At 37.4% G+C, this 13,709-nt stretch overlaps 1 protein-coding gene and 1 non-coding gene across 9 annotated transcripts in view; both read left to right on the forward strand.

Moving 5' to 3' along the window:
* LOC112053508 (uncharacterized) overlaps positions 1 to 13,709 on the forward strand; it is a 68,873-nt gene that overhangs the window by 51,620 nt on the left and 3,544 nt on the right. The window lies entirely within an intron of this gene.
* Trnak-cuu (transfer RNA lysine (anticodon CUU)) lies at positions 5,265 to 5,337 on the forward strand. The gene has a single exon. It is a non-coding gene; the product is annotated as a tRNA-Lys (tRNA).

The following is a 13,709-nucleotide window of genomic DNA, read 5'->3' on the forward strand; positions in this document are numbered from 1 at the left end:
TTGGCTTTAATTCGTTAATGTTTAATTATTAAACGCAAAAATACCACTATGATATAGTGGTATTTTTGCGTTTAACAAATACGAGTAGAGCGCCATTTGTTGTAATATTTATTTATCCATGATATGTTGTTTTATATGTGTTGTTTTTTATATATAATAAATTTACTGTTAATATGTTCAACAATTATCTTAATAAAATACGTTAAATTTTAATAAAATTTTAGAACGTACTTTAATTATGTTATGACTTGTGCTTTAAAAATCCCAAGTAAGTAATTTACAGTGTACACAGTTTGTTTTTTTATTAGACACGTGCTCGAAGACTAGAAAATCGTGAGTACCGAAACCACACTCTAAATCTAAATTCATTATCTTTTGAGACTCAGACCTCAGGTTAAAGGTAGGTTAAAGGTATGCTTTCGTCATGTAAATTGACTTGTGAATCAGTGAAATTCAGAATCTGAATTTAAACTTTAAAGTTAGTTCGTATCGGCAGCCGACGTGTTGGCGTGTCTGTAGAGGCTTTATTCTTTATTCTTGTGTTATATTAGGTTCTGCGAAGTTGCTTGCCTTGAAAAAGTTCTGCCCAAGATATTGCTTTACTTTATTGTTAATGCGGGCATATTTTATAACTAACTATAAGGCGGCTCTTGTTTAATGCAAATTGTGCAAATTAATGATTTCAATTTCCATAATAAATAAATATACTCAAGTGATCTTTGCACGTTTTTTTAGGACTATATTAAATTTGTATATTATGAATATATATTTCTGATTAAATCTCTACAAAATTGGACAATTGAATGTATTGATGAAACCTGTGAATTATGTAAAAGATTGATGTTGAGTTCTGTTTGAAAGTTAATTTTTAGTTTTAATGAAAGATAGGTATGCTAAAAAATTAGTCAAGTAGGTATTTAGGTTTAGAAATCAGCCATATGTTGACAAATATTATTTTAAAAATGTTAATAATGATATTTTTGTTTCTAGCTATTTAGGTACATTTTGGAAGAATTATTATAAATGGATAGATGAATAAATATAAATAAATAAGTAATTAATGTCGTAGATTTATATTAGCCGCTTGACCGAAATGACCTAGCGCTAGAGACCTACTTTCGACTGCTTACTGGTAATTGTGTTAAGTAATTTAACTTTAAATGGTTTAATACAGTAAAATAGTCACGCAGTGTACGGCGTTAAGCCGGGTAAACTGGATAAGGTCGTGTCACAGAGGCGTATTACCGGATTACAAGCGTTTACTAGATCGCGCGGCGTTCTACTTTCGTATCATCATCATATCAGCCGATGGACGTCCACTGCAGGACATAGGCCTTTTGTAGGGACTTCCAAACACCACGATACTGAGCCACCTGCATCCAGCGAATGCCTGCGACTCGCTTGATGTCGTCAGTCCACCTAGTGGGGGGTCGACCAACACTGTGCTTACTGTGCTTAGAGCACTTTGGGATCCCAACGTCCATCGGCTCTTCGAACTATGTGCCCCGCCCATTGCTTCAGCTTGCAGCAACTCGTTGAGCTATGTCGGTAACTTTGGTTTTTCTGCGGATCTCCTCATTTCTGATTCGATCACGCAGAGATACTCCTAACATAGTTCGTTTCATCGCCCGCTGTGTGACTCTGAGCCTTCTTATGCGGCCCATAGTTAGCGACCAAGTCTCGGAACCTTAGTCATCACTGGCAACACGCACTGTTCGAAGACTTTTGTCTTCAGGCACTGAGGAATTTCGGATGAAAAGATGTCGCGAATTTTTCCGAATGCAGCCTAGCTGAGTTGGATTCGGCGGTTCACCTCTTTCCCGAAATTGGACCTACCTAACTGGATCATATGTCCTAGATATATGTGTTCGTCTACAATTTCGAGTGCAGCGTTCTCAACTATAACTGGGTGGAGCGATACATGAGCATTATTTTTGTTATGTCCATGTTCATTTTCAGGCCCACCTGTTGAGAAACTCTGCTGAGTTCATTGAGCATCGTGCTAAGGTCATCCAGAGTCTCTGCCATGACTACATCGTCTGCGAACCGCAGTTGAGTGATGTATGAAAGTGAAGTACATCACTTTTGTATCGTAATACCTTAATTAAGGGATTTTATCCCCTGACGATGGACATAGGAAAATGTTACCCTCATATCTTTATTTTCAGCTGCAGCTAAAGTGCTTTAAAGGCACGAAGTCGTAGGCGTCCGCTAGTAAAATATACTACTTACATGTATTCGTATCAATTACCAAAGCCTTGTAAAGTCATACGTCGCCAATACCACCGGTTACCAAATGACCTTGCTGGATCGCGCATCAGATGACCCGCTGAGTCACACATCGATACAATGGTCGCAACTTCGATTCCGCGTTGATCACCTTCGCTTGTACCTTCGAATGCATTTTACGACACTGCACCTTTTCCGGCTACCTATATTAATGTTGTCTTGCAAATTGCAATGAATATACATAAAATTAAATGACTGTCCGTATAATCACTTCCATTTAAAACATAAAAATTTTAATAAAAAAAATTCAACCGACTTCCAACTCAAAAATTAACCTAAACTAAAAAGCAAAAAATAACATCTTACCTATGTGCTACCTTCTGATCAGTTTGAAGGCGGTGCCAAGACAGTGATGTTTTAATTCAAGCCGTTTAAATTACACAATTTCTGTGGTTCTTTCAGAAACGGCTTTAATTAAAGCATGACACTGGATTTATTATCGCTAGATAAAAAAAAACATACATACAGCCGAACGTAGAACCTCCTCCTTTTTGGAAGTCGGTTAAAAGTAAAAATCGCTATGTTTAATAAAATCTAGCAAACGACGCGCGCTGTGTGGTTCCCGATCCCGTAGAAATACTGGGATAAAATATAGCCTATAGCACTCAGGGATAATGCAAATTTAAAACAGTGAAAGAATTTTTCAAGTCGGTTCAGTAGTTTCGGAGCCTAATTCAATGCAAACAAACAAACATTTCCTCTTTAATAACACCATTAGTATAGTATAGTCCTTTTATACATATGCAAGCTACTTGGCCGCTACCCAACTCTACGTTTGGTACCCATATCATATAATTCACGGGGATAAAAATAAACCATATGTTACTTGCTGACAATGTAGCCTTCCATTATATTGGTGAAAGAATTTAAAATCACTTTAGTGGTTTAGGCGTAAGCGTAACAAACAAACTTACATTCTCATTTGCGTATACATGTATTAATAATAATTTAGGAAGCTCTGTAAATGGCCATTATAAATCTTACTTACCTTGTCCTAACAACTTAGTCATGCCCAACATAAAGTTATTAAATATTAGAACTCAGACTAATTACCATAGGACCTGCCTCGCTTGACGGTACCGCTCTGTCAAAAGTATATGATCACGATCTAACGTCTTTATAATGATCTGAGTCTATAAAATAGATGTTTCATTGTGTGCTGTGTAGTACGATTTAAACTTGGACTTCTGATATAAATCTATGTATTTAAAGGAGATGGTCCAAAATTGTATGAAGCCCAGGATCAGTCATTGTACCCTGGTGGAAATAAAAGATAATATTTTTTATAACTATTTTTGATTATACAAATCTACAAATTGACTATAATTCTTTCGAAATAACATTCATCTCTCCCTAGAAATGCAACACTAATATGGGTAATAATGGCGGGTTGAAGACGTTTTTAATGCAGTAGTCGATTTGACGTTTGCTGTCAATTGTCATTCAATTCAATTCAATTCAATTCTTCTTAATGGCTTTCATTTGTGCAATCAATTGTCATGTCATAGTTGTTTTAAGGGCGCCATCTTGATATAACTCAAAAACTTGGGTTTTTAACTTTATTTAGTTAGATTTATTCTCTTATTTAGATTTTAATAACATCCTTGTATTTTTTAAATTTTAATGATACGGGTTACAAGAGTGGACCTGAAATGGACCATTTATAGTTGTGTGTAGTGTAAGGACATAAGGTATATTTATTTGAGATTATATAATGAATATTCTCATTTAGACCTAAGTTTTAGCTCTTTAGATGTAATTAAAAAAACGTGTTTTAAAAAGTATCAATAACAATACTTCGAATAATACTTACTCCTGTATTATTGTCTATAATGATTTTATTTTCTTTTAATTAGTATAATATTGTTTTGTAATGACTGTTTTTGCCACGACTAAGTTTGCCTCGTCCCCCTCAAAAAACGACAGACAAATTTGAATTTGCTGGTGAATTTGAGAGCGATTCAAATCCAAAGGTAAATGGTCTGAGTAATAGAATCATAAATTGTATGAAAGAGCCGTGCCGGTTTCTATATAAAAGGAAATGTGTTAAGGAAAGTTCCGCCTGGGTAACCTCACATACTAGTGTAATAGCACGCATCGCCTTGCGTTCGTACGCATTCTTGTGTTAGAAGAAAGCTCCACTCAACCTTGAAGCTTTCGCGGCGACCGGTTTCAAAGAGGAACTTAATAAAAAGATGGCGCGTGCGACATGTTTCTTTTTTTTTAAAAAAAGGTCGTCTATATTTTATCTATTATGATTTCGTCTATATATAATTTAAAATATTTCTAATACAGGTACAGTCAATATATTTGTCTAAGTGAATGGTTTAGCTTTAGATGTAGTTGTAAGATGAGAGACTGGTCCTTTAGTTTTTACCCGACTGCGTCAGAAGGAGGGTAATGTTTTTCGAGCGTATGTATGTGTGTATGTTTGTATGTATGTCCATTTCTTTGGCACGCCCTACAGCCCAAACGGCGTCACGGATTTTGACATATGAGGTGTCATTGAGTTCGTTAGAATTGTGGTAGTGACATAGGCTGTATAAATTTTCAAAATGGCGCCTGTAAATGTAATGTAAAAAAAGGTGGGGGGTGGGTAAGTTTTTTTACCTTACGTTAGTAATATGGGTATCAAATGAAAGGCCGTAAAAAGACAATTTCGAAAAAATATATATTATATTATGTTTATATAACTGTTTGAATGAGATTTCTAAAAAAAAACGCGAACGGAGTCGCGGGCATCTGTTAGTCTTCCATAAAGACAAGTGAGTGGATTTCCCATACCTACTCGTAGATAGGAATCACAATTTATAAATCACCGAATACCCGCAAAAAAATCGACTTTGAAATATTTGTTAATATGACTCGACCCTAACGATAATAACTTTCATAGTTAACATCCGTTATTCGGCAATCGATGGAGTGTAAACAATGTTGTTACATATCCGATGAACAATTTCGAAAGATTATATACAGCCCGGCTAGCTCAGTCGGTAGAGCATGAGACTCTTAATCTCAGGGTCGTGGGTTCGAGCCCCACGTTGGGCGAAAAACTTTTTTGCTTTTTTTTTTATTTATTCTGGACTTTTAATTTTTTTGTTACTAATGTAATATTATTCAAGATTTATGTATTTTTTTTTGTTGTAAAATAACTGTGAATCCTGTTTTCACTGTTATTTTAAAACAAGCATCTAGCGTATGATTTCTGCAACTTTGTTTTTCTGAAAGCTAATTTTTTTTATAATTAAGTTTATAATATTTTATTTTCTCCGACAGTTTCGGAGTGGAATGTATGTGGAGGATTTTTTGTTGCGATTGGGTGACGTTGGCGCTTGGATACTTCGGTTTTCGCGAAGTTTATTTCGCCAAATAATCCATTAACTCAGTGTAAAGAAAACCATAATAATTTATGAGTAAAATATATAACTTCCAGCGGCGTAGAGTCCATACAAGCCGATTCCCGACGGGTTACCTTTTAAAAATCCATACAAATATACATATTTATTATCAGTGGCGTGCACTGGGTTTTAACTAGGGTATGCACTATAAGTAAAAATTGTAAAATTCCTTGTCCAACTATGCATTCTGTGGTCCAACATAGGTTTATATTGAGTTCTTAGAGTAGGCAATGCATTTTTGCATCTATGAAGTGCACGCCACTGTTTATTATTGTAACAAATATATATGTTGACAAGGATGTATGACAAACCGAATGTATGAATATCAAACGCTATGAATTTCTTTTTCTTTGGGACGGCTTACTTTCGTAATGATTCCATCCTTCGCCACTGATATTTACCACCTGTCGAGACAGCTTTTGCATAAGTAGCAACACTGATAAATAGGTATAATTATACTTAACACGTAATCTCAATAAATTAATAAAAAGCTCCACGCTGAGACAGTAATAGGCTATTACTTAACCTCTATCTGTGAAAGTCGGGTGGGGCCGCTAGCACCGACCACCCAAGATGATTGTTTTCATTTTTTTTAACGTTTGACAATCGATCAGCATATTATAAATAAATAACAATACTTGGGGCCGGTTTTACCACCTTCTGATAAGTGTCATAGAATTTATTCATTTTTTTTCTTTGTCATTTGACATAAAATTAAAAAGAGACAAAGGTTAAAGTTTGACAATTCGAGGTGTTGAAATCGGCCTTATTAACCCTAAACCCTCTATAACTATAATACAATTTGAATAGACTGTATGTTTGTATTGAAAAATAATATTTAATAATTTAATGTGAATATGCTGTATGGTCCTCGATCTTTGCCTTCCCTAAACAAATAAAAAAAAAACTGCTAACCTTTTTGCGCCAAAATTGGGGCAGCGTTATGTGTCAAAGCTATAGATTCGCTTTTCTGTAAGACCTTTAAGAAGAGAACCCTGACTAGTTTGCTGATGATGAATCTTTAAAAAAATGTGTGCATCACGGAACGCATGATATCTTAAACCTATTGCCGTATGCGTGAGAGGAAAGCCAGACAGAGTGGCGCCGTAACGCGTTACGAAGCGGTAACCCTCCTTTATGAAGTTATCACTTCAAAACAATGGGGATGATGACTAGGTTTGAATATATTGATTTTTATGATACATTCGTGTAAATAAGGTCAATGTTAACTAATTTATACATAAAAAGCAAAGATTGTCTGGATATTTGCAAAACAAATAAGATTATAAAATTTCACAATCTATTATTTTTTTTATCGTAATTAGATGAAAATTCATACTGTTTTAGCTTCCTTACATTAAATGTGACATTTTTCAATAAATAAACTATAAACATAAACACACAAATAACAAAGATATTAGCGATTTTGTTTGAACGCCCATACAAATCTAACGATCAGCGAGCCAACGACGTCACTTATTCGTGCCATTTTGTATGGAGCGTTTTTCAGGGATCCGCGGCAGCGCCGCAAATCTGACCCTTTAAATCCCTGTAGCTCCGAAAGTAATGATCGCAGATATCCTGTTACTTTTACAAAATTGCTTTACTATTAGCATACTCTTAATTTATATACAATTTAAAAAACTGTCATCATCCCTATTGCTTGTTATTTACTTTTGACATGAACAAATAACATGTCTGTTAATCCAAACGCAAGTTATGCAGAAAATCTGAGCTATTTATAGTTGTAGGGCTTCAGGAAATGACAAGACCACGTGCGTACGCCGCTAGAGGACGCTCGTAATCTGATTGTGCCTAGATTTATAGGTCTTTGCAAATTAGTGACACGGCCTTGATACCCTGGTCTTAATTAGGTATCTATTATTTACAATACATAGGTGTGTTTTTTTTAATTCTCTACAAGTTGGCCCTTGACTATAATTTCACCTGAAGGTAAGTGATGTTGCAATCTAAGATGGAAGCGGGCTAACTTGTTAGGAAAGGAAAGGTCTTTGTCTAAGTCTTTGTCGGTAGCGTGGTAACTAACCATTTAAAAAAATCGCGATCGGCCCAGCCGGGGTTCGGACCCAGGAGCTCAGTCTTGTAGATCTACCGCCAATAAAAACCGATACCGCCGCCTCCGAGGCAATAAAAATTTTATTTTACAAGTTCTATTAAGAGGATTTTTGATGACTTGTGCTCAGTTGTTTGTTAGGCAGCATAGTCTCAGTTGTTTGTTAGGCTATGCTGCCTAACTGTACTGTCATGCTGCAAGTCGCGTTAGTGATTTTGTGCAATAATGTTTTGTATTGTAATTATTGATAGCTAGTGGACGCCCGCGACTTCGTCCGCGTGGAATTCAGTTTTTCACAAATCCCGCGGGAACCATGCATTTTTATGGGATGAAAAGTAGCCAATGTGTTAATCCAGAGTAAAATCTATTTCCATTCCAAATTTCAGCCAAATCGCTTCAGTAGCAGCGTAAAAAAGGAACAAACATACTTACACACTTTCGCCTTTATAATATTAGTGTGATGTTTTGTGTTGTAATTATTGTTTAATGAGGACATGGAGAGCATGTCGGGTAGGGAAGGTGAGTGTTGATGCATTCTAAAGGGATCCCTTAAATCTACTCCCAAGGTCACTTGTCCTGGTTCTTACTTGCCTGAGACCTATATCTTGTTACTTTCACGATAATAAAGAACCTTTTAGACACTTTATTCCACTGTCGGTATCTTTAAAGGCTAAATCGTTTGATTTGGAAAACCTTTTTTGTTATAATTACTGTCATTACCTACTTTATGGCTTAACAGTTCGACGGTTTTGTCTAACGGTTCTCGTAAGACTGCGATCCCTTAAGAAAACGCATTCGCATCTTAGAACAAGCACGAACACGGAAAGTTACACCAGATGTTACGGTTACGGCCCAGTAAGTACGCTCCGCTTCGTAAGGCACGGGCCATGGATCCAGTAAGCAATGGACACTGGTGTCATCTTGCACGAAACCTTCGGAGATGACTGTACTTCACGCACATGCGTTATTAGGTACAGCCATTGATATATCAATGGGAAGAGCGGATTGGCTTTCAGGACAATAATATACATATAAGTACAGTAGAACCCGTTTAATACGATTTCGCAGGGACTCAACTAAAAACGCGTCTTAGACGGGAAAGCGTATTATACGGGATATGGGTGGGGGATAGTGAAAAATATAACGGCTAATGTAGACATACATAGTTACATTCATAGACTACCTAATTATGCTACTTAAAGTAATCACTTACTCAGGTATAACAAAAAGATTTTGATGCATTAACAATTAAGAATATTTTACTTTTGCCTTCAAAATTTTCAGTTTAGAATCGCATCACGTTAAGGGTCGTTTGCTGTCAGGGTCTTTCAGTTCTTTATGATATCATGTACCTATTAGTCTGGTCCTACATCCTTGTTTAAGGACATTTATGAAGTCCTGGTCTATTTGTTGTAATTTATTTGTCGCATTTAGTAGGCGTATTAAACGGGGTGACGAATCGTATTAAGCGTTAGGAAATGTATGAAAACATGTCTCAAGTTGTGGGGACCGGCTCAAAATGACGTATTATGCGAGAAATCGTTTTAAGCGTGATTGTCTTAAGCGGGTTACTATTATAAAGCTGAAAAGTTTGTTTGTTTGATTGATCGCGCTAATCTCAGGAACTACTGGTCCGATTTGAAAAAATATTTTAGTGTTAGATAGCCCATTTATCGAGGAAGGCTATAGGCTATATATTATACCCATATTCTTACGGGGACGGGAACCACGCGGGTGAAACCGCGCGGCGTCAGCTAGTTGAGTATATTGACCTTAGATTGATTACCAATCGAGTTATGTTTCATGCAGTTACTTTCTTCGTGGCGTCGAAATGGGTCTGTCACGCGAACCGTTGGCACGTTGTGGTGACGTCCGATGAATATTCACGGCACTAGATAAAGAAATGAAAGTTTGTTCGTGGACTATTAGCCGCCTAAATGTTGCCTCTTTTGTTTATTAATAGGGACATTAGCTATGGCACGAGGATAGTGTACTAAAAGTCTAGACTTCGAGAATAAAACCTTATGTCAGCCACTACCTTACCTTATCAGCCGATAGACGTCCACTGCTGGACATAGGCCTCTTGCGTGGACCTCCAAGCACAACGATCTCGAGCCGCCAGCATCCAGCGGCTCCCTGCAACCCGCTTGTCAGCCACTGATGATCAAGTAATCTCACTTGCCCGCAGCGCTGACGGCAGGACATCAGATAAAACTGATCGTGTGTTACACAAGTGTTGCGATTGGCATGATGTGATGCACATCGCGACCAACACACGATCAGTTTTATCGACTGTCAAGCCGTTAGCGCTGCAGGCATGTGAGATTAGGTACTTGAACGTCAGTGGCTGACATTAGACGTTCTTTTGACGTGGTTGGTACCTACCTTAAGCTTTGGTTTCCATTAGAGAGGTTCTAGGTAGGTCGACTATTTTTTTTATTGTAAATTGGTTCAAGTCAAGTTTGGGAGGTTTCAGTCATGCCTAGTTACTGCTACTATAGATGATAACACTTATCTATACTAATATTATAAAGAGGAAAACTTTGTTTGTATGTTTGTTTGTTTGATTGTAATGAATAGGCTCAAAAACTACTGGACCGATTTTAAAATTTTTTTCACCATTCGAAAACTACATTATCCACAAGTAACATAGGCTAAATTTTATTTTGGAAATAAATAGGGTTCCATAAGATATTTGGGTTTTTCGGACACAAGGTGTAAAAAATCAACCAGAAAAGTATGGTAGGGGTAGGTAGGAGTAGGGTAGGGGTAGGGGTAGGCTAGGGGTAGTTGAAAGTTTACATCGAGTTTCAAGCGGACGAAGTCGCGGGCGTCGGCTAGTCTTACATCAAGTGGGAAAGTAATCACATCACATCGATGTGATGTGATGTGATTACTTTGTATAAATGCGAAAGTTTGTGTGTAAGTGTATATGTTTGTTCCTTTTTGTCAGCGGCTACTGAAGCGATTTAGCTGAAATTTGGAATCGAAATAGATTTTACTCTGGATTAACACATAGGCTACTTTTCATCCTGAGAAAATCCATGGTACCCGCAAAACTGAATTCCACGCGGACGAAGTCGCGGGTGACCGCTAGTTAGTTATAATTCTAGATGCTGACTAAGCATATTATTTAAAACGAGGAAAATAAAGACTGTCAAGACGGTTTTTTTATGCTAAAGGCTTGCGCGTGACTAAAATCATGCCTAAATTGTAAATCATAGGTCAAGATTGGAGCGCGCTTGCATAGAATACCTACTCTTGTTTTGAAGGTGAATAGGTAAACAATAATAATTTTAATGATCTAATAGAAATGTTCATACAATATTATTGTTTACAAACATTTCGCTGACATTTCTACAAAATAAACGTTCTAGTAAACACATTGCTAGGTGGTAGTTAGGTATAGGTCAGTCCAAAGTACAAAGATCTAGTGCAACTGACCTTTGTTTATTTATTGACCGCGATCAATTAATTAATTAGAAAATTGGTAATTTCTCCGACAGAATCGTGATAGCCCAGTGGATATGACCTCTGCCTCCGATTCCGGTGGGTGTGGGTTCAAATCCAGTCCGGGGCTTGCACCTCCAACTTTTCAGTTGTGTGCATTTTAAGAAACTTTTACGATACGAAAAATTTTACGATAAAGTAAACTGGTACTGGTGAGCCGTGATAGTCCAGTGGCTATGACCTTTCGTTTCGATTCTGAGGGTGTAGGTTCGAATCCGGTCCGGGACAACTAACTTTTCAGTTATGTGCATTTTAGGAAATTATATAGGTATCACGTGTCGGAAACGATGTAAGGAAACCTGCATACCTGAGAATTTAATTTTCTACGTGTGTGATGTATCCTAATCCGCAATGGGCTAGTGTGGTGGACTAATTAACCTATTAGCCTAACCCTTCTCATTCTGAGAGGAGACTCGTGCACAACAGTGAGCCGAAATTGGCTGGCTGGTGGGAGGCTTCGGCCGTGGCTAGTTACCACCCTACCGACAAAGACGTACCGCTAAGCGATTTAGCGTTTCGGTACGATGTCGTGTAGAAACCGAAAGGGGTGTGAATTTTCACCCTCCTCCTAACAAGTTAGTCCGCTTCCATTTTAGATTGCATCATCACTTACCATCAGGTGAGATTGTAATCAAGGGCTAACATGTAAGGAACAGAAAAAAAATGGGTTGTACAGGATGAAACTGGTACTATTATTCCAAGTTTGATGAATCAGGTAGATACCTACCCACAAAGCTGAATGTCAAAAATTTACATTTTTCGTTAGTGGATTATTGTTTACTTACATTCAAATGATGTTAATTGGATATGCGGTTGGCATCGAGATCGCTGGGGGTTGGCATATTAAGGTTGAAAATATGACTTAGATATTTGTTATTTGATCTTGTGCCTAACTCGCTACCCTATCTGCTACCTGGTAGTGTATTTATAAACGGCTAATAAACCTTCAACTTCTTAATAATTACGAAGATCTAGCTATCGCAGGTTACCCCCTTATTATTACCAGAATAACATTCGACGTAATATTAATTAGGTAAACACCAAACTAGTTGTCATAAAAATCTTATGCTATGCTCATGAAACTTATCAATCGCTGCCGTCAATTCTCAAAATAAATGCTTATTCCGCTTTCGATAACAGTTTCCGATGACCTCCTTATCGAATTTGTTACGGACGTTAGACGTCAAATCAAACATCGACATCGATAATAATAATAATTTATGTCGTCAGTCAAGCCATCCTTATTATTGCGATGACCACTGTGATGTAGTGATTTGCAACGTGCTCTACAAGTCAGGGGTTTTTTTTATTATTATTATTTACAAGTTAGCCCTTGACTACAATCTCACCTGATGGTAAGTGATGATGCAGTCTAAGATGGAAGCGGGCTAACTTGTTAGGAGGAGGATGAAAATCCCCACCCCTTTCGGTTTCTACACGGCATCGTACCGGAACGCTAAATCGCTTGGCGGTACGTTTTTGCCGGTAAGGTGGTAACTAGCCACGGCCGAAGCCTCCCACCAGCCAGACCTGAACAAATTAAGAAATTCTCAATCTGCCCAGCCGGGGATCGAACCCAGGACCTCCGTCTTGTAAATCCACAGCGCATACCACTGCGCCACGGAGGCCGTCGATCGGCCGGATCAAAGACTTTCAAATACAAAACATTCTATAAAACACATACTTATGTGTGAAAGTGTTTTTCAGATAGCATGTGTACAGGGACAGTTGCCTTATGACGTTGTTAATACGTACTATTATCGTGAATTGCGGCAAAATTTCAAGAGTGAAACGAACTGTCACCGTACCCATGCTATCTAAAAACACTATAGTGAATCAGCGACTCGAAACTAGGACCTCGACATGAAGCAAAAAGGCCATAACTATTGGGCCTACGCCTACGAGGCAGTTAAATATAACTTCATATTCTCTATTATTAGTAAACATTATTAATAAAAAGGCTCAAACAACTGTGTACCTTACAATTTACAAGGCGTTCTTTTATGTTTTGTCCAACCGCGTGCTTCTCTCGCTCTTGACATTTCGTTCTATTGAAATGTCTTTACTCTTGTAATGCCGATCGGTATCCCAGTGACACCAAAGCCTTTGTGTTTACCTTTAGCAATCACCCCTACAGCTGTGTATCCATACATATAAATAAAAGTGTTTGTCTGTAATTTTATAATAACTGTGTTTTCTCACATACTTGCGATACTTAAAACACAAATGAAGATTTTTAAAATTTGTGTCTGTCTGACTAGGTATCCGTTTTACTCTGGAGCGGCTAAACCGATTTCTATAAATAAGGGGATAATTTAAAGCCTATATAGCCTTCCTCGATAAATGGGCTATCTAACACTGAAAGGATTTTTCAAATCGGACCAGTAGTTCCTGAGATCCACGCGTTCCAGCAAACAAAGAAACAAACTTTTCAGCTT

Source organism: Bicyclus anynana, chromosome 4 (assembly GCF_947172395.1).
Source record: "Bicyclus anynana chromosome 4, ilBicAnyn1.1, whole genome shotgun sequence".
NCBI classification, from domain to species: domain Eukaryota; kingdom Metazoa; phylum Arthropoda; class Insecta; order Lepidoptera; family Nymphalidae; genus Bicyclus; species Bicyclus anynana.